The 27218-nt window shown below is 44.4% G+C and overlaps 1 protein-coding gene across 2 annotated transcripts in view; it reads left to right on the top strand.

Moving 5' to 3' along the window:
- The window catches only part of LOC126035461 (uncharacterized), a 280978-nt gene that overhangs the window by 12632 nt on the left and 241128 nt on the right, over nucleotides 1-27218 (top strand). Inside the window, exon 1 of one of the 2 annotated variants that reach the window (XM_049794072.1) lies at nucleotides 4444-4494. The exons of the other annotated variant lie outside the window; for it this stretch is intronic. The gene's annotated coding sequence lies outside the window, so the exon portion shown is untranslated. Of the gene's footprint in view, nucleotides 1-4443; nucleotides 4495-27218 lie in introns of those variants that run through there. 2 annotated transcript variants of the gene reach the window in all.

Raw genomic sequence — 27218 nt, 5'->3', positions numbered from 1 at the left:
TCAGTCTTCCTAGCATTGTTTGCATTCTTGATTAAGCCCTCAGAATTTCTTTGGTCTGAATGAACCATGAACACTGTTTTCTGTAGGAAAGAATAGTAAAATGTGTATTTTTTTTTTTCTTGATGAAATGTGACTAAACGTTTTTATGGGTAAGTGTAAAGTTGGAAAACTAGGTGAGTGTACTGAGGGGGATTACTTTACATTTTTTTGTCCAAAAGGAACTAAAGAAACAAACATTTATGATACTCGATATTATTCCATAGCCAAGAAATGTTTAGGTATTTTATCCAAACACTTTATTAACTTGGCCTATGGAACCAGCTATAGCTTGAAATTTGAATCTTAACACCTGTCCTGGGTTCAGCTGGGATAGAGTTAATTTTCACAGAAACCTGAGAGGGGGCACAGCCGGGACAGCTGACCTGAACTAGCCAAGGAGCTATGTGACATCATGCTCAGTATATAACTGGGGAGCGGGCTGGGGGGGCGCTCTCGGCTTTCGGTGAGGGAAGTGGCGGAGCGTCGGGTCCCGGGTGGCGAGCAGTTGCACTGTGTATCACTCGTGTTGTATGTTCTTTTATTAGTACCGTTGTTGTTGTAACTTTTCTTTTTGTGTTGTCCGAGTAAATTGTCCTTATCTCAGCCTTCGAGGTTCTGGTGGGGTTTTTTTGTTTGTTTGGGTTTTTTTCTTTTCTTTTCTCCTTTCTGATTCTCCTCCCCATCCCACGGGAGGGGGGGGCAGGAGGAGTGAGCGAGCGGCTGCGTGGTCCTTTGTTACCGGCTGGGCTGAAACCACGATAGTCCTTTTTGGCGCCCAACGTGGGGGATGAAGGGTTGAGATAATGACAAATCTGGCCAAGTGTGTGTTAAAACAAATTTGTTATATGCATTTCTTAAATTAGTTAAATAGATGCTAGTAATAATGTTGGTTCATTTGTTCACGTGGTGGCATTGTGTAAGTTCTTATATGCTCTATGTATTGCCTGCGGTTATGTTTATCACCTCTGGGAGACGGATCAGGATTATCATTTTGCTATACTGGGCAATGTCGACTTGTGAAATGATTACATCACTGGTCATGAGGTTAGCTGGTGTCTGTATGCAGCAGTGATATAATTTCCATACTTCGGGCGCCTTCTATCGGAATTTATTGGTAATTGCACCCAATCCATGGGGAAGTCGGGGGGGATACTACCCCCCCCCCGTCCGTCCGTTTACCTCCCTTCTCTCCTTCCAGCTAATTACAACAGCTTTTGAGAATTTTGAATATCCTTCGGATGTACAAGCCAGCATGCTGTTAGTGCTATGCCTCCTGACTATGTTTCAGGTCTTGTTTAGGGCTACAAAAAGGCTCTTTAAGAATACCACCCAAAGACCTGCCCCAAGGCTGGATATTCATGGGTGGCATGGCATGTGGGAGGATATGGGCAGGTATCTAGAGAATTTCTCACCTCCAGTGGCTTGAAAGTTCACTCCCAAACAACTACAGAACCCTCATGAAGTGGTAGAATATTTGAAAGGAAAATGCTGTGGCTATCCCAGAGACACACAACTCACTACACTGTGCTGGGCCCTGGCCAGTATCTGCCAAACACTGCTTGATATTAGGCAGCACCCTCAGGGAGAAAAGACTGAAAACAGGGTGACAGGCACCGTGGCTGCCCCAACCCTGGCACAAGGCACTGCAGATAAACAAGAGAACCAACCTGTGCCAGTATCAGTAACCCCTGTACAGAAAAAGAAACACACAAAGAAATCAGTTCACTTAGTGAGGGATGGAAGTGAACCAGGGTCATCACGAGAACAGGAGGAAGAGGCAGAACCTGAAATAATCACCCAGTCTCTATCCCTGAGTGAGTTGTGTGACATACAAAAATATTTTGGCCGCCACTCAGGCGAGCACATTGTTACCTGGCTGCTCTGATGCTGGGATAATGGGGCTAGTAGTGTGGAATTGGAGGGTCGGGAAGCCAAGCAGCTGGCATCCCTGTCTAGGGAAGGGGGCATTGACAAGGCAATTGGGAGAAAAACACAAGTCCTCAGCCTCTGAAGGCGACTTCTGTTAGGTGTAAAGGAAAGATACCCCTTCAAGGATGAAGTTACATGTCACCAAGGCAAGTGGACCACCATGGAGAGAGGTATCCAGTACCTGAGGGAATTAGCCGTGCTGGAGGTGACTTATAATGATCCAGAAAATGCGCAGTCACCCACAGATCCAGATGAAGTCCAATGCACACAACCCATGTGGTGGAGGTTTCTACGAAGTGCACCACCAACCTATGCCAACTCATTGGCAGCAATGTCCTGGAAAGAAGCCTATGGACAAATGGTGGATGAATTGGCTGTCCAACTCCGGCAATACGAAGGAAGTCCCTCTTCCTCCCTACGGGCCTGTGTCTCAGCTGTAGAGGAATTGTCCCGAGAGTTCCAGCAATTCAAAGTGGATCTGTCCTCCTCCTTACCTGTACAGGCCCGCATCGCAGTTATTGGGAGTAAGTGCTCCTCTGCCCAAGAGAGAGGAGATAGAAGGTACACACGCCAGGCTAACCTGTGGTTTTACCTGCGTGACCATGGAGAGGACATGAGGAAGTGGGATGGAAAACCTACCTCAGTCCTGGATGCACGGGTACAGGAGTTGCGAGAAAAAGCAACCAGAAAAGAGAATTCTTCTTGGAAAACTGCTGCTCCAGTTTCCCGTGAGCAGTCTCCCGGACGCAGTAGATGGGCTGATCTCATTTCTTATCCCCTTGAAGGGACTTCTGATTCACGTTCGCAAAAAGTGAGTAATGGATATTCTGATCAGGATTAGAGAGGCCCTGCCTCTAGCCAGGTGGAGGAGAGGGACAACCGAGTCTACTGGACAGTGTGGATTCAATGGCCTGGCACATCAGACCCACAGGAATGTAAGGCTCTAGTGGACACTGGTGCACAATGTACCCTAATGCCATCTAGTTATAAAGGGGCAGAACCCATCTGTATCTCTGGTGTGACAGGGGGATCCCAAGAGTTAACTGTATTGGAGGCTGAAGTGAGTCTAACCGGGAATGAGTGGCATGAACACCCCATTGTGACTGTCCTAGAGGCCCCGTGTATCCTTGGCATAGACTGTTTCTGGAGGGGGCATTTCAAGGACCCAAAGGGCTACCGTTGGGCCTTTGGTATAGCTTCATTGGAGACAAAGGAACTTGAACAGCTGTCTGCCATGACCGCCCTCTCTGAGGACCCTTTGGTTGTGGGGTTGCTGAGAGTTGAAGAACAACAAGTGCCAATTGCTACCACGATGGTGCACCGGTGGCAATATTGCACCAACTGAGACTCCCTGATCCCCATCCATAAGCTGATTTGTCAATTGGAGAGCCAAGCAGTGATCAGCAAAACTCACTCACCCTTTAATAGTCCCATATGGCCAATGCGGAAATCTAATGGAGAGTAGATACTAACAGTAGATTATCGTGGGCTGAATGAAGTCACGCCGCCGCTGAGCGCTGCTGTGCCAGATATGTTAGAGCTTCAATATGAACTGGAATCAAAGGCAGCTAAGTGGTATGCCACAATTGACATTGCTAATGCATTTTTCTCCATTCCTTTGGCAGCGGAGTGCAGTCCACAATTTGCCTTTACTTGGTGGGGCGTCCAGTACACCTGGAATCGACTGCCCCAGGGGTGGAAACACAGACCCACCATTTGCCATGGACTGATCCAGACTGCACTGGAAAAAGGTGAAGCTCCGGAACACCTGCAATACATTGATGACATCAACACAGCAGAAGAAGTTTTTAAGAAAGGGAAGAAAATAATCCAAATCCTTTTGAAGGCTGGTTTTGCCATAAAAGAAAGTAAGGTCAAGGGACCTGCACAGGAGATCCAGTTTTTGGGAATAAAATGGCAAGATGGATGTCATCAGATCCCCGCAGACGTGATCAACAAAATAGCAGCTTTGTCTCCACTGACTACTAAAAAGGCAACACAGGCCTTCTTAGGTGTCGTGGGTTTTTGGAGAATGCATATTCCAAGTTACAGTCTGATTGTAAGCCCTCTCTATCAAGTGACCAGGAAGAAGAATGATTTTAAATGGGGGCCCTGAACAACAACAAGCCTTTGAACAAATTAAACGGGAGATTGTTCATGCAGTAGCTCTTGGGCCAGTCTGGGCAGGACAAGATTTTAAAAACATGCTCTACACTGCAGCTGGGGAGAATGGCCCTACCTGGAGCCTCTGGCAGAAAGCACCTGGGGAGACCCGAGGCTGACCCCTGGGGTTTTGGAGTCGTGGATATCAAGGATCCAAGGCTCACCATACTCCAACTGAAAAAGAGATATTGGCAGCATATGAAGGAGTTCGAGGTGCCTCAGAAGTGGCTGGTACTGAGACACAGCTCCTCTTAGCACCCCGACTGCCACTACTGGGCTGGATGTTCAAAGGGAGGATCTCCTCTACACATCATGCAACTGATGCCACGTGGAGTAAGTGGATTGCACTGATCACACAACGGGGTCACATACAAAAACTGCAGTCGCCCAGGAATTTTGGAAGTGATCATGGACTGGCCAGAAGGCAAAGATTTTGGAATGTTGCCAGAGGAGGTGGTACGTGCTGAAGAGGCCCCACTGTATAATAAACTGTCAGAAAATGAGAGGCAATATGCCCTGTTCACTGATGGGTCCTGTCACGTTGTGGGAAAGCATCGGAGGTGGAAAGCTGCTGTATGTAGTCCTACATGACAAGTTGCAGAAACAGCTGAAGGAAAAGGTGAATTGAGTCAGTTTGCAGAGGTGAAAGCCATCCAGCTAGCGTTAGACATTGCTGAAAGGGAGAAGTGTCCAGTGCTCTATCTCTGTACTGACTCATGGATGGTGGCAAATGCCCTGTGGGGGTGGTAGCAGCAATGGAAGCAGAGCAACTGGCAGCGCAGAGGTAAACCCATCTGGGCTGCCACACTGTGACAAGATATTGCGTCCCGGCTGGAGAAGTTAGCGGTAGAAGTATGTTATGTAGATGCTCATGTACCCAGGAGTTGGGCCACTGAAGAACATCAAAATAACCAGCGTGTAGGTTTAGGCTGCCAAGGTTGAAGTGGGTAAGGTGGATCTGGACTGACAACATAAGGGTGAGCTATTTATGGCTTGGTGGGCCCATGATACTTCAGGCCATCAGGGAAGAGATGTAACATATAGATGGGCTCGAGATCGAGGGGTGGACTTGACCATGGACATTGTCGCACAGGTCATCCATGAATGTGAAACCTGTGTTGTAATTAAGCAAGCCAAGCAGCTAAATCCCCTCTGATATGGAGGGTGATAGATAAAATATAAATATGAGGAGGCCTGGCAGATTGACTGTATCAAGCTCCCACGAACTCACCAAGGCAAGCACCATGTGCTTACAATGGTGGAAGCAACCACTGGATTGCTGGAAACATATCTGGTGCCCCATGCCACCATCCAGAACACAATCCTGGGCCTTGAAAAGCAGGTCTTTTGGTGACATGGCACTCCAGAAAGAATTGAGTCAGATAATGGGACTCACTTCCGAAACAACCTCATAGACACCTGGTGCAAAGAGCATGGTATTGAGTGGGTGTATCATATCCCCTATCATGAACCAGCCTCTGGAAAAATCAAATGATACAATGGACTGCTGAAAACTACACTGAGAGCAATGGGGGGTGGATATCTGCTCCACCGTGGACCTCCCTGGATTGCAGGGGGACAGCCTGCCTCACCAGGGTGTTCACCACGGGCTGCAGGGGAATCTCCGCTCTGGCACCTGGAGCATCTCCTTCCCCTCCTTCTTCACTGACCTTGGTGTCCGCAGGCTTGTTTCTCTTACATGTTCTCACTCCTGTGTCGGGTGGCTTTTTCCCCCTGTCCCAACTTCTTTTTCCTTCTTAAAAATTTTATCACAGAGGCGTTACCACTATCACTGATTGGCTCGGCCTTGGCCAGTGGCTGGTCTGTCTTAGAGCTGGCTGGTATGGTCTCTCTCTCTCTTAAACACAGGGGAAGCTTCCAGCAGCTTCTTACAGAAGCCACCCCTGTAAGCCACCCCTGTAAGCCACCCCCCCCACCCCCGCTACCAAAACCTTGCCACACAAAACCAATACAGTGATGCACATGTGAAATGTGTTTATCTGATTTGTGTCAGTATAAACAATGCTAGGGCCACTGTGATGGGTTGACCCTGGCTGAACACCAGGTGCCCACCAAAGCCGTTCTATCACTCCCCCATCCTCAGCTGGATAGGGGAGAGAAAATATAACAAAAGGCTCGCGGGTCGAGATAAGGACAGGAGAGATCATTCACTATTACCGTCACGGGCAAAACAGACTCAATTTGCAAAATTAACTCAATTTATTACAAATCAACCAGAGCAAGGTAATGAGAAGTAAAATGAAATCTCAGAACACCTTCCCACCACCCCTCCCTTCTTCCCGGGCACAACTACCCTCCCGGATTTCACCACCAAGCCCCCCCAGCGGCACAGGGGGACAGGGATGGGGTTTATGGTCATCACACGTTATTTTCTGCCGCTTCACCTCCTCAGGACGAGGGCTGATCACACTCTTCCCCTGCTCCAGCGTGGGGTCCCACCCATGGGAGACAGTCCTCCACGAACTCCTCCAACGTGGGCCATTCCCACGGGCTGCAGTTCTTCACGAACTGCTCCAGCATGGGTCCATTCCACGGTGTGCAGTCCTTCAGGAGCACACTGCTCCAGCGCGGGTCCCCCACGGGGTCACAAGTCCTGCCAGAAAGCCTGCTCCGTGGGCTCCTTTCTCCACAGATCCGCAGGTCCTGCCAGGAGCCTGCTCCAGCGCGGGGTTCCCACGGGGTCACAGCCTCCTTCGGGAACCCACCTGCTCCGACGTGGGGTCCTCCACGGGCTACAGGTGGATATCTGCTCCACCGTGGACCTCCCTGGACTGCAGGGGGACAGCCTGCCTCACCAGGGTCTTCACCACGGGCTGCAGGGGAATCTTCGCTCCGGCGCCTGGAGCATCTCCTCCCCCTCCTTCTTCACTGACCTTGGTGTCCGCAGGCTTGTTTCTCTTACATGTTCTCACTCCTCACTCCGGCGGCAGTTTCTCTCCGTCCCAACTTTTTTTTCCTTCTTAAAAATGTTATCACAGAGGCGTTACCACTATCACTGATTGGCTCGGCCTTGGCCAGCGGCGGGTCCGTCTTAGAGCCAGCTAGTATGGGCTCGCTCTCTCTCGAACACAGGGGAAGCTTCCAGCAGCTTCTTACAGAAGCCACCCCTGTAACCCCCCCCCCCGCTACCAAAACCTTGCCAAACAAAACCAATACAGCCACATAATAAAATGTGACCATCACTGTATATGTAATCTTTAACCATTTTGTTGGTCCTCATATAACCGCAGGCCGGGAGGAGACAGATGATATGTATATAGTTCTTTTTTTGCCAGCCCAAAACCGGTTTTGCACAGTGTTAAACAAGAGATCCTAGGGGAGAACTGAGGCATTTAGATGTATATTTAGCCTTAGAGATTGCAGTACTCAGGGTCTTGATGGGCAATTTGTTGTATGCATTTGTTGAGGGGGAGGTGCCTGTTGTGAACTTGTTTGGGTTCTGGTGATCGCGGCTGGTGTTGTGCAAGGTGTCGGCTGTTACAAAGGATGTCTGCTGTCTGGCCCGAGCAGGGGGGAGCCTGGTCAGAAATACATTGTATAGAAGACCCTCAGCCAATGAGGAGAGTTCAAGAAGTTTCTAGGAGAACTACTGCACCCACACAACTAGGAGGTGGAGAGTCTTTTAGAAGAACACTCCTAGTATGAATATGTAACTACTGTTAGACTATAAAAGAAGCTGGGTTGTTTTTCACAGCGCAAGTCTTGGTAGAGAAGAAGCTCCTGGCATGCCCAGCGCTGTTTGTTTGCCTTTATTCATTTAATAAATTGTAAACTTTGATTGGAATCCTGTTTGAGACTAAATTAATTTATCACAATTGGGGGCTCGTCCGGGATGGTCTTAGTTCCTGCATTCTGACTTGATCAAGGAGGGGCGTCCCCACCATTTGGTGGCTCCTGATCCAGTCGAATTGGGACTAACACCATCCTGAACCGGAATAAGGGCAAGAAAAGAATTTAATTTTTTTGAGCTCCCTTGCCAGCTGCAGCAGTTTATTTTGCCCTTAATTCTGCGCGCGAAGATCCAAACGAAGACGACGGAGTCGTAAGTATTTAAAGGCATATACTGTTCGGTTGGGTGGGATTCGGTTGCCTTTGTGTGTAAGAGTGTGACTGAGACGGAACTTAGTTCTGAAGCGATTGTGGAGGTCTTCTAACTGCGGTTCCAATCTCCCATGAGGGACTTGGCCGGTGAAGGACCGAAGCGATTCCTATAGGATTCATGGGTGGGTGATAGGTCCTGAACCCCCTGCGAGACACTCTTACCGGTGACCAAGGGCTGTAGGAATTGCCACAGTAAAATTCCTAGATGGGTCAAACAAAGTCGAAGACCCAGGACCAGAAGGAAGGGAGCAAATTACCAGATATACCACCAGAAAGTCCATTAGGGATAGTGATTCAAAATTGGAATGAAAGGGGCCCTAGAAAAGGAAAAAGTAAATTAAAATTAATTCAATATTGCATGGTTGAATGGCCAAAGGAGCCTTTAAGACCACGTCTTTTGGCCTGTTTTTTGATCTTTTGAAGACTGGGTTTGCCAGCCCTTAAATATATATGTTAACTCAAAGGAACCTTTTAGTCAGGAGGAAAGTGATTATGCAGAATTATGGATTAGGACTTCACGTCCTTTTCCAGCCTCAATATTTGCATTAATAAGAGATGAGAAGTTTGAGGAAGAAGGAGATAAAAATGAAAAGGGAAAAAAGATGATAAATGGGAGCCACTAGATAACTTACCACCTCCATATCTTGATAATCCACCTCCTGCGGCGGCTCCCCCTTCGGTGGCTGTAGTACCTCCACCAGTACCACCATTGTCCCTGCCTCCAACACCAACAGCACCGGAATTAGAAAAACCTCCGGCTGCATGTACAAGAAGTAAGACTGCCGCATCCAAGGGAGCCTTTTTATATCCCTTAAGAGAGGTACCCCTCGGAGGCAATCAAGGAGGCATTGGGTTTGTGGCAGTCCCATTAAATACCACAGATGTAAGAAATTTTAAGAAAGAAATGGGGACCCTATTGATCCCCTCGGAGTAGCTGAAAAACTAGATCAATTCCTAGGTCCCAATACTTATACCTGGGAAGAAATACAGTCTATTTTAGGGATTTTATTTACTGCTGAGGAAAAAGGGATGATTAGACAAGCTGGAATGAGAATTTGGGAAAGACGGGATCAGGCAGGACCCCCAGGAGATATGTTAGGAGAGATGGGGAAAAACAAAAGGCAAAAGCTAAGATCTTTGTAGCAGCAGTAAGAGAAAGTCAGAAAAATAAGACTCCGTCTGAGAAAAAAAATGGAAAGAAGAATAGAGCAGACACCCCGGGGACAGTCTCCTCGAGAAAGGTTCACAATTCCCGTCTGTTACTACTGTAACAAGAGGGGACATGTTCAGAGGAACTGCCGTAAGCAGGAACGAGATGAGAAAATGTTTAAGGAAGCATAAGGGTGTCAGGGGCTATATCTTTTGGGGACATCAACATCAACAGAGCCCTTGATAAAATTATTAATTGGTCCCCATAAAGAGGAAGTTTTATTTTTGGTGGACACAGGAGCTGAAAACTCCACTATTCAAAAACTTCTGACGGGAATAGAAGAAGGGAAGAGTTATATGTCAGTAGTAGGGGCAAAAGGGGAACCTTTTAAAGTACCCGTTTTAAAAGATGTAGAAGTAGAAACAGAGAAGAAAATTTGCCTTAATGATTTACTTTTGCTCCCTGAGGCAGAATACAATTTATTAGGAAGGGATTTGATTTTGAAATTAAACTTAGGCATTCAAAGTCAAGGGGATAAATCGCAGATTAAATTGTACACTCTAACACAAGAGGATGAAAAAGCCATTAACCCTTCAGTATGGTATAAGGAGGGGGAAATTGGAAAGATAGAAATAGACCCCATAAATGTCCAAATAATAGATCTGCATTGTCCAATTAGAGTTAAACAATATCCTATACCAATGGAGGGTCGAATAGGGTTAAAGCCTGTAGTTGACAGACTTCTGGAAAAAGGAACTTTAGAACCTTGTATGTCACCTCATAATACACCCATCCTCCCTGTAAAGAAACCGGATGGGTCATACAGGATGGTACAGGATCTGAGAGCTGTAAATGAGCAAACAATTACTAAATTCCCCGTGGTGGCAAACCCTTATACTTTAATGAGCCATATATCTTCCGAACATACTTGGTATAGTGTGATAGATTTGAAAGATGCCTTTTGGGCCTGTCCCCTGGAGGAGGGATCCAGAGATTACTTTGCCTTTGAGTGGGAGAACCCTGAAACAGGACGAAAACAACAATTAAGATGGACTGTGCTACCATAAGGGTTCACAGAGTCACCAAATCTATTTGAACAAACTTTAGAGAAAATTTTACAAGATTTCATTTTACCCAGGGAGGTAAAGTTATTACAATATGTGGACAATCTATTAATAGCGGGAGAAACTGAAGAGAGAACCCAAGAAGCCACTATTAAATTCTTAAATTTTTTTTAGGAGAAAAGGGATTAAAGGTGTCCCGATCAAAACTAGAGTTTGTAAAACAGGAAGTAAAATACTTAGGACATTGGCTGAGTAAGGGAAGGAAAAAGCTAGATCCCGACAGGGTATCTGGAATCCTATCCTTAAGACCCCCACAAACTAAAAAGGAATTTTGGCAAATATTGGGATTACTAGGATATTGTAGACCATGGCTTGAAAGCTACAGTGAAAAGGTGAAATTCTTATATGAGAAATTAACTAATAACCAACTTAAATGGTCTACAGAAGATGATCAGAAATTAGAGGAAATAAAAAGGGCATTAATACAGGCACCTGTATTAAGCCTCCCAGATCTAAAAAAACATTTTATCTCTTTGTGAATACATCAAACCAGACAGTATATGGAGTCCTTGCTCAAGACTGGGCAGGAATTAAGAAACCCGTGGGGTATTGTTCTCAGTCACTTGATCCAGTAAGTAGGGGATGGCCTACTTGTCTCCAAGCTCTGGTGACTATGGCGTTATTAATAGAGGAAGTTAGAAAGATTACCTTTAGTGCCCCTTTAAAAGTGTATAGTCCACATAATGTCAGAAGTGTTTACAACAGAAAGTGGGAAAATGGCTAACGGATAGCCGGATCCTAAAATATGAAGCAATATTGATTGACTCCCCTAATTTAGAACTGAGGGTAACCTCTGCTCAGAGTCCAGCACATTTTTTGTTTGGAGAATCATCGTAGAAATTGCAACATAACTGCTTAGAGGTAATGGAGACCCAGACTAAGGTGAGGATCTAGAGCCTGTGGAATCAGGACCTCTAAGCCCATCATGGTCAGCTCAGGCTTGTGAGCTGTATGCCCTATATAGGGCCCTGGAATTATTAAAGGGAAAAAAATGGGACTATATTTACAGATTACATAGTAATTTTCTGTGTGTTCCTGTATAATGGTTCTAAGGGGAAAATATGTTGCTCTGCTGTAAAGCTTCTGTGCCAAGGAATTGTGTTTTGCCTCTGAATATTTAAGGTTGCCAATAAACTATTCTTGTTGGCAGGTTAATAAGAATATAAACACTATACAGTCCTGTGTTAATACTTAATTGTGTTTATGGGCAAAATTAAAAGACTGCTAGCTATCTGAAAAGTAATACTCATTTGAAGTTGTTAAAAATATATAACTATTTCAAACTAGTTACTTGCTTCTTACTTGATTTGGAAAAGGACTGTAAGTGATTTGTTGGGAATTGGCTTAATAAGAAAGGACATGGGTTTATGGAAAGGTGTGTGAAGGAGTGTTAGCGTGGGCAGCAAGACTAGGCCTCGGCCAAAACTGCTGGTCTTGCTGATATCAGGAGAAAGATAAGGACACTGTGACCTTGGCAGAGTTTCATAGACAACTTTGAGAAAGTTCCCATGAGAAAATTGCGGAACATCCATAGCTGCAAAACACAAGTGGGTGTGTTTTAGTAATGAATAAACATTAGCAATGTACCAATCATAATAGGACTAGTAGGCATAATTATCGTAAGCTGTATAAATATGAGCTATCTGTGCAAATAAAGTTGGATCACTTCTATCACTCATATTGAGTCGACTTATGTGCATTCCTCCGCCACTCACAGCGATTAGGGTGAAAACCAAATCGTATGGCTGTTGTATGTTGTTTAACAGCATCTTTTTCAAATGTTAAATACTTTGGTAGTTGTTGTTGTACATATTTTGAAAATATTTCATTAAATTGATTAACTTAAGAAAGGCAAATGAAAATGTATATATACACAAGGCTGCTTCACTTGTAGAGTGTCTATTGAAGAGTTACTTATGAGATATGACGTATAGAATGCTAATATGCAGAGATACACTGAACCCTAGTAACATTCATGGCATTTTAAAAATCAATCGACAAGCAGCCACAGGGGAGAGAAAAACGGCTTACAGACCTTTTGAGAAAATACAAGTTGATTTCACTGAATTACCCAAGGTAGGTAGGATAAAATATTTATTAGTAATAGTAGATCATTTAACACAATGGGTAGAAGCTTACCCTGTAGTACGAGCTACTGCACAGATGGTGGTAAAAACTTTATTAGAACACTTAATACCCAGATATGGGATAATCCAGTACATTGACTCTGATCAGGGCACACACTTTACATCTAAAATAATAAAATTATCATTAGGCATTCATTGGGAGTATCATACCCCATGGCATCCACAAAGCTCAGGGAAAGTAGAAAGAATGAATCAAACAATCAAACAGAAACTGGCTAAATTGATGATTGAAACACAGATGCCCTGGACAAAATGCTTACCATTGGCACTTTTAAATATAAGAACTAAACCACACAGTGAGACTGGATTATCGCCATATGAAATGTTATATGGCATGCCTTATTTTCAAGGAATGCCTCTGGGGAATAACGTGGTTGAGCATCATAATATCCAGAAATATATAATTACTATTGGAAAAACATTAAGAGTTAAGAGAAATTGGGGTGATGGCCCAAACTCCACCTTTAGGATTTGCAATTCATCAGCTGGAACCAGGACATAAAATTCTTACAAAAACATGGAAAGAGGGAAATTTATATCCCCTTTGGGAAGGACCTTTTCTTTTTTTATTAACTACAGAAATGGCCGTAAGAACTGCTGAAAAAGGGTGGACGCATGTGTCATGAGTGAAAGGTCCAGTGAAGGAGTGGAAAGTCACATCTGAGCCTGGAGAAACTAAGCTAACCATCAGAAGAACATAAAGAAATTTAAGCCCAAGAACATAAGCTAAGTTGCTGTGGGAATTTCATTGAAGTTACTCCTATGAAATGTATTAGTGTATGGGGGGACAGTAAGAGATCAAATCTTTCCAAGTCCCTGGAGAGGAGCTGGCACAAGCGCCTGTCCACTGTGTAAGCAGTGCTGTTTATTTCTAAGAGCTAAGTGTTCTAGGTGTCTTAAATACATAATTTCCCCGGCGGGGAGACATTATAATAGTTTAGAGTTCTTGTGTATTGTTTAGAGTTCTTGTATATTTACTATAGAACCACCACTCCATTACAGGAACTACCATGGGTCAGGTTTTACTGTTGTCGATTTAATAAGGAAGTGTTTCCTTTTTTTCCAAAACATAAAGACATAACTGTAGACTTGGGACATGATATATAAATTGGAAAAAGCTAACCCTAATGAAGAAGGCAAGACCAGATAGGGAACCGGTGGTGCGGCTAATAAGGTCTGCCAAGGGCTGCAACCCCTTCAGGCTGTGACCGCCGACCACTATGGCTCTTATTGGACCTCTTCTAGTCCTACTCAGGTATGTTCATTTTAGAAGTTCTGTGAACATGAAGAGGGGTATCTGATGGTTTTACGGACTATAAAGACATGCTGGCTGAGTCCAAGGAGACAGAAAGCGGACTTGAGAATTCATAGAATCAGATTTTTCACAAAGTAAGAGAACCAAAAAGGAGCAAAGGAGAAGAAGGAAATAAACAGATTGAAATGATAAAACAGAAGCGAGCCCAACTACAGGAACTTGTAATCGACAGGGAACCAAATTGTTCCCTGACATTGTGTAATTCGTGTTGAATTAAAAGAAGACAATAAGGCTTACATAACAATTGGGAAGGGGGAAGGGACACATTGTGATTGAACAAATGCTTTATGTAAATAAGCAAGGCTTGCCTAAATGTTTCATAAAGGTCACGGGAAAAGACAACAACTACAACTTACTAGATAAGGAGGGAAAAGACAACGGCTATAATTTAACAGATAAGGGGATAAACTCTGCCACGACTGTACTTCTCCACATCAAAAGACATTCTACATCAAAAGACACTCAACCTTGAGAAGATCGACCGAATCTGCCTAGTAACAAACCTGCACGAGTGAAAAAAGAAGAAGCAGGACAAGGCGGAGACTTACAAGAAAGGGGTGCATGAACTGTATATAAGAAATGTAACTATAACATAAAGTTGCGAGCCGTTGGTGGAGCACGGACTCCCCGGCCGCCCAGCGCTGCTTGCTTGCTATTCTCAATAAATATATGAATTTTATATAGAATTGGCTCTGTCAATTTATAACAATTTTGGTGACCCCGACGTGATCAGAGTTAGGCTGGTGTGCGACCCCAACTCGGGAGGGCGCCCCCATCTTTGGATGGTCCTGGATTGGCAGGTCCTGCTCCAGACTTGCTCTGACCTTCACGGACTCAAATTAACTGAGTGTAGCAAGCAAGGAAAAAAAAAAAAAAAAAGATGAGCTCTCCTAACACCCTGTAAAATCGTGCACGAAGATCCAGGCGGCAGAGATACGTAAGTATAAACCGCTGGTTGGGGACGGGATTCCTTGAGTGTGCGAGTGTGTGAGATGCAGAAAACTCTGCGAAGCGAGTGCGGACCTCTTCTAGGTGCGATTCCAATCTCCCGCGAGGGACGTGGCCACCGAAGGAGGGAAACGAAAGGTATTGAGAGAAAGAAGGCACCTCAGGACGATGGGACAGAAAAAGAGTAAAGTTTCTGGCCTGGGAGGGGAGTCACGGAGAAGTACCCTCAAAAAGGAGGAGAGCCATTTACCTGATATACCGGTAGATAGTCCCTTGGGATCAATGATTAAATATTGGGATGATTAGCCATCTCGTAAAGAAGAAAATAAGGAAAAGATGATACATTATTGTATGGAAATATGGGGGGGGGGGGGGAACAGATAAGGGCTGATAAATTGTGTTGGCCAGTTTTTGGGTCACTTGAGGATTAGGTATGTCAAGCTCTGAATGTATATGTGAACCAAAAAGAACCTTTTAGTTTAGAAGAAAGTGAATATGCCAGCCTCTGGATAATATCCTCGGCTAGAAGTTATATTTTTACCTTAACCAAAAAGAAAAAGACGAAGGGACCCCCACGCTAACAGTGGGACCCGACTAACCAACCCTCCCCACCCCCATATGTCCCGGCTCCAAATCCCCCACCATCCCAGACTCCATCACCCCCTCCATCCCCCCCCAAATATATCCACAATTACCCACTCACCCTTCTGCCCCAGTAGAAACAGAGGGGATGAAAACTCAGAGTACGATTCGGAGAGACCAAGAAACGACACATTTATTGCCCCTAAGAGAAGTTGCCATGGGGGGAAATCGGGGTGGAGTGGGATTTGTATCGGTACCCATAAATTCTGGGGACGTCCGAGAATTTAAGAAGGAAATGGGAAGTTTACTCGAGGACCCTCTAGGGGTCTCCGAAAGACTAGATCAATTTTTAGGCCCTAGTGTTTACACTTGGGATGAAATTCAGGCTATCTTAAGGATACTCTTCACATCTGAAGAAAGGGATATGATTAGGAGATCAGGGATGAGATACTGGGACCAAAGACATCAACATGGGCCCCAGGGGGATGTGAAATGGCCCCTACAGAAACCAAATTGAGACCATCAAGTTGCAGGAGATAGACAGAGTGTGAGTGATTTAAGAGACATAATTCAGGGGATATGAGAAGCGGTTCCCAGAGGTCAAAATATAAATAAGGCCTTCAATGAGTATCAGAAAAAGGATGAAACTCCAACTGACTGGTTAGAAAGATTAAGGAAAAGTTTGCAGTTGTATTCTGGAATTGACCCTGATACAGCCGTGGGTCAAACCCTGCTGAAAACACAGTTTGTGGCTAAATCGTGGGTGGACATAAGAAAGAAATTGGAGAAGTTAGAAGACTGGCAGGACAGAGGGTTGGACGAGTTGTTGAGAGAGGCTCAGAAGGTGTATGTACGCAGAGATGAGGAAAGTCAGAAGAAGCAAGCCAAAATTTTAATTGCAGCCGTCCGAGAAGGACAGAGAGTTAACAAACCAGGGTCCATGAGGACAAACAACAAAGGACGCAGCAAAGAAAGAAAGCCAATTAGACCAAAAAATAAAGAAGCAGGAATTGAATGCTATTATTGTGGGAAGAGAGGGCACTTGAAGCGGAATTGTAAAAAAACCCAACAGGATAAGCAGATGTTTAAAAATGAATAGGGGGGTCAGGGGCTCTACTTATTGGGGACTAAAACATCTACGGAGCCCCAAGTAAAATTGAAATTAGGTCCCCAAAAAGAGGAGGTAGAATTCTTAGTAGATACAGGAGCCGAGAGATCCACCATTCAGAAACTACCCTCCGGTTGCACCCTTACTAAAAACACCATAAATATTGTAGGTGCAAAGGAAGAACCGTTTAAGGTATATGAAACTCAAGCTATTGAAATAGAGGCTCCTCAAAAATTTTGCATGGGTAAATTTCTGATGGTGCCTAAAGCGGAATATAATCTTTTGGGAAGGGATTTAATTGTTAGTTTAGGGATTAATTTATCGGTGGAGAATGATAATCTCGTGGTAAAGTTGTACCCTGTAAATCCCACTGATGAAGCAGAGATCAATCCTGATGTATGGTATAACCAAGACAATATAGGAAAATTAGATATTCCGCCGATAAAGGTAGCTATCCAAAACCCAGAAAGACCAATACGAGTGAAGCAATACTCGTTGTCCATGGAAAGAAGAAAAGGTTTAAAACCCATAATACAAAGTTTAATACATAAAAGAACTTTAGAACCCTGTATGTCACCCCATAATACCCCCATATTACCTGTCAAGAAACCTGATGGGTCATTCCGGTTAGTTCAGGACCTACGAGCTGTAAATAGCCGTACAGTCACCAGGTTCCCAGTAGTCCCTAATCCACACACACTATTGAATCAGATCTCCTCAGATTACACTTGGTATAGTGTGGTGGATTTAAAGGATGCCTTTTGGGCCTGCCCCCTTGATGAAAGCAGTAGAGACTATTTTGCCTTTTAATGGGAGGGCACTGATACGGGTAGGAAACAGCATTTAAGATGGACAGTGTTGCCCCAGGGGTTTACGAAGTCACCTGACATGTTCAGGCAAGCCTTAGAAACCCTATTAGAGCAATTTACCCTACCCTCAGGGATTAAGCTTTTACAATATGTGGATGATTTATTAGTGGCAGGAACTAATGAAAAAGAAGTTAGAGAAAGCACGATACAGTTACTGAACTTTTTGGGGGACGTCGGGCTTAAGGTTTCCAAATCAAAACTTCAGTTTGCTGAATCAGAGGTAAAATACTTAGGCCACTGGCTAAGCCAGGGAACCAAGAAACTTGATCCTGATCGGGTGGAAGGAATTTTAAGTTTACCACCTCCAAAAACTAAGAGGCAGGTTCAGCAGCTGTTAGGACTTTTGGGCTATTGTAGACAATGGATTGAAAATTATAGTAGTAAAGTAAAATTTTTATATGAAAAATTAGCTCGTGATAAAATTTGGTGGACAAGTAAAGATGAAGAACAGTTGAATAAAGTAAAAGAGGATTTGATAACAGCCCCGGTTTTAAGCTTACCGAATTTAAAGAGACAGTTCTATTTATTTGTAGAAACGGATAATCACACGACATACGGAGTACTAGCACAGGATTGGGCAGGACAGAAAGAAACGATAGGATACTTTTCTAAACTTTTAGACCCTGTGAGTAGAGGGTGGCCTACGTGTTTACAAGCTATAGTAGCTGTGGCTTTGATGGTAGAAGAAGCAACCAAGGTAACCTTCAGGGGAAAATTAGAAGTATATACTCCCCATAACGTTAGGGGAATTTTGCATCAAAAGGCAGAAAAGTGGCTGACTGATAGTAGATTGCTAAAATATGAAGCAATCTTACTTCATTCTCCCAATTTACAACTAAAAACTACCTCGACACAAAACCCAACCCAGTTTTTGTATGGGCACGTAGATGATTTACTCATACATGATTGTATCAGCTTGATAGAGTATCAAACCAACATCCGGGAGGATTTAGAGAAAGAGGAATTAATTGAAAGAGAAAAATGGTTTGTTGATGGCTCCTCACGGATGGAGGAAGGAAAAAGGAAATCAAGATATGCAATAATAGATGGAGAAAAGGAAACAGTACTGGAGTCTAGCCCCCTTAGCCCTGGCTGGTCAGCACAAGCCTATGAATTATACGCATTATTAAAGGCTTTACAAAGGCTAAAAGGAAAAGTAAGAACCATATTTACAGATTCAAAATACGCCTTTGGGGTAGTACATACTTTTCGGAAAATTTGGGAAGAGCGAGGACTTATCAATACCCAGGGTAAGGGTTTGATCCACAAAGAATTAATAAGGCAAATTCTTATTGCAATCAGAGAACCAGAACGTGTAGCAGTAGTACATGTAAAAGGGCACCAAAAGGGACAGGATTTTTATACCAGAGGAAATAACTGGGCCGACTATGAAGCAAAGAAGGCAACCTCAACCGCCCAAGAGATAGAAGCAATGCCCATTAAAACCTTAACTGAGCAGAAGGAAAAAGTCTTTACTAAAGAAGAAATACAAAAATTTCAGGCCTTAGGGATTGTCCAGATGGATGATAAATGGATCCTCCCGGATGGACGAGAAATGTTACCAAAAGCTTATGCTAAACATATAATTTCTAGACTACATCAGACCACCCATTGGGGAACCCAAGCCCTAGCTGATCAATTTTTAAAATACTATGGGTGCATAGGCATATATGATCTGACAAAACAAGAGGTCCAAGGGTGTTTAACTTGTCAAAAGGTGAACAGGTCTAACTTTAGAACAAAATCCCTTGGAGGGAGAAAATTAGCCTGCAGACCTTTTGAGAGGATCCAAGTAGATTTTACAGAGTTACCTAAGGTAGGAAGATATCGATATCTTTTAGTAATAGTAGACCAGCTTACCCATTGGGTGAAAGCCTATCCCACTGTGAAAGCTACTACTAAAACTGTAGTTAAACATCTGCTAGAAGAAGTTATTCCCAGATTTGGTATGGTTATAGCTGTTACTGATTGGTCATTGATTATGTTATTGATTTGTTATTGATTGGTTGGTAGCTTTGATTTATTACTGATTTGGTAGTGGATAGAATAAATTATGTTTGATAAAAATATAAAATGGTAAGGAACAGTTTAGTAAAGATACCTCTATTGCATTTTGCACTTTTAATTAACAACCGACAGCTGCTGTGAAACCCTCTGTATAACCTGATACCAAGGCCGAAGGAATTGGTCAAAATCATTTAGAAGGAACATTTAGAACTTAGATGACAACAAGCTTGAGATTTAAGATGATTTTGACATAGTGTTTGTCAGTAGGAGTATATTATAGCAAACTAGTGATGTAGTGTTTGTCAGCAGGAGTATATTATAGCAAACTAGTGATATAGTGTGTGTCAGAGGGAGTATAGAATAACAAACTAGAAGAATGGAGAAAATGTCAGAATTACAAATTAATGGAATTGATAAGGGTCGAATAAAGCGACCTGTAGCAATTTGCCAATAAATAGTTAGTTAGTTATTTACCAAGGACCCAACTGCGCAGAATCACCTGGAGGAGGTCAAGAAGCGGACAAGTGAGGAAGACTATGGAACACCACTAGAGGACTCTAGAAGACCACCAGAGACCTCCAATGCGCATGTGTAAAGGACATTAATATATGCTAATGTAGGCTAATGATTTCTTGGAAATCTAATGAATATGAATGAATAAGTTCAATATAAGGTGTATGATTTTGGAGTTCGGTGTGCGTGGTTCGTGAGAGGACTCACCCGCGCACCCAGCCGTCAATAAAGAAGTGTCTGCTTATCTACACTAAATTGGTGTTGATAAGTTCTTTATTCCGAGTTTTTTGGCAACATAGCTATCGATTCGGACCAGGGAACGCATTTCACATCCAAAATATTAAAGGAAACAATAGAGGCTCTAGGAATTAAGTGGGAATTCCATACCCCATGGCATCCATAGAGTTCAGGAAGAATAGAGAAGATGAATGGGCTTATTAAGGCACAACTAACGAAGCTAATGGTAGAGACCAAAATGTCATGGGTTAAATGTTTACCATTAGCTTTATTAAACATCAGGACAAGGTCCCAGACTAGTACGAGGTTATCTCCCTATGAGATGTTATATGGGATGCCTTATTCCCATGGAATACCAATCCAACACCCCAAGGTTAAAGATGCATCTATTCATACCTACATAACTACCTTAGCAAAAGTCATAAAAGACAACCGCCAGAAAGGAATAATAGAACAAACAGTCCCCTTGGGATTTCCTATTCATAAAATTGAGCCTGGGGACCACGTGCTGAGAAAAACGTGGAAAGAAACATCTCTAAACCCCTGCTGGGAAGGTCCGTTTCTTGTTCTTTTGACTACAGATACAGCCATCTGTGACGGTCTGACAAATTCAATGTCTCAAACATCCGCTAAAAGAGCTTTGGTGGACAAAACAACCTCTGTAAAAATGCTGGAGTTTTGTGAACAGGATAATGTGGACAGAGGAGAGGGCCCCACGGAGGGTGGGAACGCACTTCTCCAAAGCCCCAATTCCTTATCTTCAGTGGCCAGGAGAAGGAACACAATTTATGCCTTCCTGGAGGAAGAAGGCCCCATGGAAGTTGGGACTGTGCTTCTATCTTAAGTGGTCATGCCAGCAGGAAAAGAGAGGCAACTCCACAATGAACACCCCTCCCCAAAGCTCACTAACCGATTCCAGTGAACCCCGGGTGTGGGAACTGCGCATGTTGAGATCATCAACTAACACACTATAAAAGAGGAGAGAACGAATCCTCAGCGCGCGCCCTCCGGAACTGGATCTCTACGCTGGCTGGACCAACGCTGGACCCAGGACTGGTGAAACCCCTCTCTTCTCTCTTTCTTTCTTTCTTTCTCTCACTCTCTCTCTCTCTTTTCCTTCTCTCTTTTCCACAGTCCCTCATCCTTTGAAACATAAACCGTTGACCAAGTCTGAGACTAAGAGTGGACTTAGCCGCCCCTGAGCTCCTCTTTGAGAAGGAGTCCAGAAAGCAAGGGGGTCTGCTCTGAACCTCGTGACTCAATGGGAGGGCTCTCCTTCTGGTACATTTCATGTTCCTTTTTCCATTTCATTTTCCTGTACTTCCCTCCTCTTCTCAAATAGCGGCTTAGTGACATGTTGCAAGGTTCATACTAACAAATTCATGTGTACTTGGACAAAGTTAGCTAGGTTGAATAAATGTTGGTTGTTGTTTGAACTCCCCTGGTGTCGTTTCACCTTAATTCTGACAAAGGAAATCCACGAACCTGAGTCGCTCCAACTTTGGGACGCGACATCTTAATTGGCGTCACGGACAGGATTCCCCTTGTTGGAAGGGAGTTTTTAATGGGATACCGGACCTCCACTCGGAGAACGAGCGGGGAGGATCTGGGAAAGATCTCTCAACACTAAGTCGGGAGAGATCTGAGCAGTGGCAGACATAGAGGCCCGGGAAATATCTGTGTCTGACTGTTCCCCAGTTTTTAGAGAGGCTAACTGCCTATACAGGATTTCCCTTGTTGGAAGGGAGATTCTAACGGGATACCGGACCTCCACCCGGAGAGCGGGCGGGGAGGATCTGGGAAGGATCTCTCAACAATAAGTCGGGAGAGATCCGAGCAGTGGCAGGCATGGTGACCCGGGAAATATCTGTGTCTGACTGTTCCCCTGTTTTAGAGAAGCTAATTGTATATAAAGCCCACCCTTCCCCACAAGGAGTAGCCTGGGCACGAAACCACTGGCATGATCCAAAAGCCATTGTAGGAAGAATTGAGAAGCTTGCAAAAGAAGGCAGGTTTCGCCCGGGAAAAGGGAAGGCTGTAGTGTGTGCAGTGTTAGGGGCCGCACTCGCAGCAGCTCAGGAAGACAGACAGGAAACAATAAGAGCTGAGCAGGCAGATAAGGAGAAGATTCAGTCCCTGCAGGATTTAGTTAAAGTCCTGCAAGAGCAGTTAACTGCTGAGCGTAATACAACGCAGCGGCTTCATGCTGCCTTGTCTGATGCGTTAGATCGGGAAAGAATTTTACAAGCCGAGGCAGATGAACAATCTGACTCGGACTTAGACCTACAAGGTCTAGAGGTAGTTCAAGTGAAACAGCAAAAATCTTTATACCCAAATCAAGAGTTAGAATGTACCAGAAAAGTTTTTTACCCTGAGGATGAAGAGATAGCAATGAGGCCATTAATTAAAACAGAAACCATAGACAATGGCCAAATTGGCGGAGCACCACACGTGACCATTAAGACGATACCATATTCTGCCACTGAATTATCTAAAATTCAGGAAAAGTATATCCGACTAGCAAAGGAGACTGAAACAGAATATGTGTGGAGGGTGTCATTAAACAGTGGTGACCGGATTTTATTGTCAGAAGATGAAGCCAAAGGATATTGGGGGCCTGGAGTGTTCCTAACTACTGATGATCCTAGGGAACCATGGTCTCTGACGCAGCGGGCAGCTTACTGGGCAGGGGGAATAGACCAAATGGAACGGGGAGAACCAACACGGATAGATACCCCTTCTATAAATCAGTTAACCGAGAGCTTACAGAAAACTGCTTGTCTCCAATTAATGCATGATAGGCGATTAGTGCCACAACAGCCCTCTCCGATGTTGTTAAATGCCAATCCCGATAGAATGACTCCTCTAATCCGAGGTTTACCAGATTCTTTGAAATTATATGCTGTCCAGCTGCAGGATAGATTACGCGATGCTATAGCACCTAGAGGAGGCAGGCGGAATGCAGGAGGTGCCCTGACCTGGGGAGAAGTGGCACAGGAATTGATTAACTATGGCCGGAGAATGGGTCTCACAAGGGAAGAAAGCAGGGCTAAGCCTGCTATCCGCCGAATAGAAGGCCCTGGCCGACCTCCCCCATCTAAGACTGTAAACACCAAAAAGCCATATGGGGGTCAGCGAAACTTGTTGTGGGCAGAAGGGATAGAAAAGGGAATTCCCCGGGATGTGATGGACGGCTTGCCCACCTCTGTCCTAGAAAAGTTGGTCCTAGGGTGGAAAGACAAGAACAAGGAGCCTCCCCATACTGAGTTAAACATTCGAGACTATAAGCGGGCGAATCCACCGTCGCTGGCAACTCCCACTCCCCAAACACCCACTGCTCCAGAAGACGGTATGACTGTACGCAGGACGGGAAACTAGACACGCCGTCCCCAGTAAGTGAGCTGGGGGACGGCCAGTGGGTTTATTTAAGGAGGCTCACTGAAAATAAGACAGGAGACCTGTTGATTACTTTTCCCCTTGGTCCCTTTAAGACCCCAGTAACTTTTTTAGTTGATACGGGTGCTCAGATGTCAGCACTCCAGGCGGATGTTGCTAACCGCAATGGAATAATTGCAGATAAGAAGCAGATATGGGTCACAGACGTTTTCGGAAGCTCCCAACCACAGCCGACAGCTAAAGTTAAATGCTGGCTGCCAGGGGATTCATCCCCTGTTGAGGTTACTATGATACTAGGTCCTCTACCCACCAATATTCTAGGACTTGACCTCTTAAAGGGCCGGTCGTGGGTAGACTCTAAGGGAAGAGAATGGAAATTCGGGTGTCCCGCAATCTCTGTGAGGCTTTTGCAGTCTGCACCAACTCTTCCCCCTTCAAAGATAGTTAATGTCAAACCTTATGCTTTGCCTTTGGGAGCAAGGGAAGGGATCACTTCAGTGATAACTGAGTTACGGGAACAGGGGATAGTTATTCCTACGCACTCACCCTATAATTCCCCAGTATGGCCAGTCCGCAAGCCAAATGGGAAGTGGCGGTTGACAGTTGACTATCGACGCCTGAATGCCAATACTGGCCCATTAACAGCTGCAGTCCCCAATATAGCAGAATTAATTGCAACCATACAAGAACAAGGTCACCAGATTTTAGCAACCATTGATGTGAAAGACATGTTCTTTATGGTTCCCTTGCAAGAAGCAGATAGGGATCGCTTTGCCTTTACCTGGGAAGGTGTACAATATACATTTACACGGCTTCCCCAAGGCTATTGCCACTCACCAACCATTGCTCACTATGCATTAGCCCAGGAACTAAATCAGATCACTCCCAAAGATGGAGTAAAAGTATACCAATATATTGATGATGTGCTAATTGGAGGACCAGACACCACTGCGGTGGGGCAAACCCAGAGAGAAATCATTAATCACTTAGAGAATTTAGGGCTCCAAATTCCTGCAGAAAAGGTACAACTCCCATCACCTGAAGTAAAATTTTTAGGTATCTGGTGGAAAGGAGGGACTGTGTGTATACCTCCCGAAACCTTGTCCACCCTTGAACAAGTGAAAATGCCTGAAAATAAGAAAGAATTACAGCATGCCCTAGGCTTGCTAGTGTTTTGGAGGAAACACATCCCCGACTTTTCTATCATAGCTCGCCCTTTATATGATTTAACCCGTAAAAGGACTGCTTGGGATTGGACATCTGTCCATGAAGAGGCCCTGAAATTATTAATTTTCGAAGCAGGGATTTACCAGGCCCTAGGACCGATACATCCAACAGACCCACTCCACATAGAATGGGGTTTTGCAATTCATGGGTTATCTATACATATGTGGCAGCGTGGACCTGAAGGTCCTACTCGTCCTATAGGATTTTTTTCGCGTAGCTTTAAGGATGCGGAAAAACGGTATTCAGTTTGGGAGAAAGGACTCTTTGTGGTTAACTTAGCCTTACAAGAAGCTGAGAGAATTATACGACAACAGCCCATCATCTTGCGAGGACCCTTTAAGATCCTGAAACCAATATTGGCTGGAACTCCTCCCCCCGCAGGAGTAGCTCAACGAGAAACAGTAAGGAAGTGGTATGCCCAGCTAGACCACTACTGTCACACTAGACAGGTAGAGGAGGGAACACCCAAAACGCTCCAAATACAGGATCCCCCTTCTGATCACCCAGATACAGAACCCCCTCCATCGTATATCAAAGTGGCTCCTGATTTCAAACCCCATTTAAAAAACGTATGGTTCACTGATGCTTCCGCAAAAAGGGATGGAAGGACGTGGAAGTATCGAGCAGTAGCATTACATATTGATTCAGGGGAGCATGTGATAACTGAGGGAGAGGGTAGTGCCCAAGTAGGGGAGTTAGTTGCTGTGTGGAGCGTAATCGTTAAGGAAGCTGAGACAACAGAACCAGTATACATTTATACTGACTCCTATGCAGTGTTTAAAGGATGCACTGAATGGTTACCATTTTGGGAACAAAACCAATGGGAAGTAAACCAAGTGCCAGTATGGCAACGAGACAAATGGGAAGAAATACTGAATATTGCCAAGCAGAGATCTTTCTTAGTAGGCTGGGTTGCTGCACACCAGGCAGGGGATAACCCAGCTCACCTTCTAAATAACCGGGTAGATTCCTTAACACGTCTAGCCAGTCTTGCTGTCGATGGTGAAGCGGAAAAATGGGAACACCTTTTGGAGTGGCTGCATGTGAAGCGTGGCCATTCAGGGAGTAAAGACCTGTACAAAGAGGCTATTAGCAGAGGATGGGCTGTTACACGAGAATTATGTAACACTGTTATTTCTGCATGTGGTCAATTTCGAGTTCGCTTGGAAAAATATAACCCTTTAAAAGAGCAACCCCTACATTTAAGGACAAACAAAGGTTTATGGCAAACATGGCAAATTGACTATATTGGCCCCTTTAGGCTATCAGAGGGAAAACGATATGTGTTAGTAGGAGTAGAGGTGGTATCAGGACTAACACAAGCCGAAGCTGTATCCAGAGCAACAGGAGAAAATACAGTAAAAAGTCTTAAAGTATGGTTTAGCTGCTTACCCAAGCCTCAATCAATTCAGTCTGATAATGGGAGCCATTTCACTGCTGGAGTGGTGCAAGAATGGGCTAAGGATGAGGAAATCCAGTGGGTTTTCCACACCCCTTACTACCCTCAAGCTAATGGTATTGTGGAAAGAACAAACGGACTTCTAAAACGAGCTCTGAGGCCCCATGACCCAGGGTGGGCCTCGCGAGTACCAGAAGCAGTATACCGAATTAATAGCCGGTGGGGGGCAAATGGCTGCCCCCGACTCCTAGCATTCTGTCCCACACCTCCTTCTATTGTTCCAGGGACGAAAGGTGGCAAAGACCCTGCACACTTGCTCCACTATGCTGGACAGCCAGTATTAGTGGAACTACCCACTGTGGGGCAAGTGCCCCTAACCCTAAAGATACCCCTTAACCTCTATTCCTGGGTGGCCACAGATGCTCATGGGAAAGAGCATCGTATCAATACCCGATGGATTGTCCCTTCTTTCTAAGTGGACTTTCATGTTCTGAATTAAAGATGCTCTGATGTTAAATGGCTGATAAGAATATGGTTTTTTTTTCTACATCCCACTAGCTGGATTCTAACAAACATATCAGTTAAGATGCACAATATAAAACTAACCCTCTGTTATAGTACTAAAACCATAGCTGCTTGATTGCTTGCTTATGTTTTTGTTACTCTGACTAGTAATGCTGTGTTGACTTCTCAGAATTCCTGAGTTGGGGGGAGAACACAGAAAGCTTGACAACAGACCGCGTTGGAGTTCTTGCAACGGCCCCTACGCCACGTGAGAGCAAGAGGTCGCTATAAACTTATTAGCTTTTTTACACACAATAAGCACATTCTGCTGATCTACGGATGCTTTAATCAGAGCAACTCCAGTCAAGAGAGCTTGAAGTTTAAGGAATAAGTAACACATCCTACACATAACCTGCATGAGGTTGTTTTACAGAAGCTG

The sequence above is a fragment of the Accipiter gentilis genome, chromosome W (genome assembly GCF_929443795.1).
Source record: "Accipiter gentilis chromosome W, bAccGen1.1, whole genome shotgun sequence".
In the NCBI taxonomy this organism is placed as follows: Eukaryota; Metazoa; Chordata; class Aves; order Accipitriformes; family Accipitridae; genus Astur; species Astur gentilis.
Note: the sequence above shows the minus strand (reverse complement) of the source record. Positions and strands in the feature narration are given on the sequence as shown.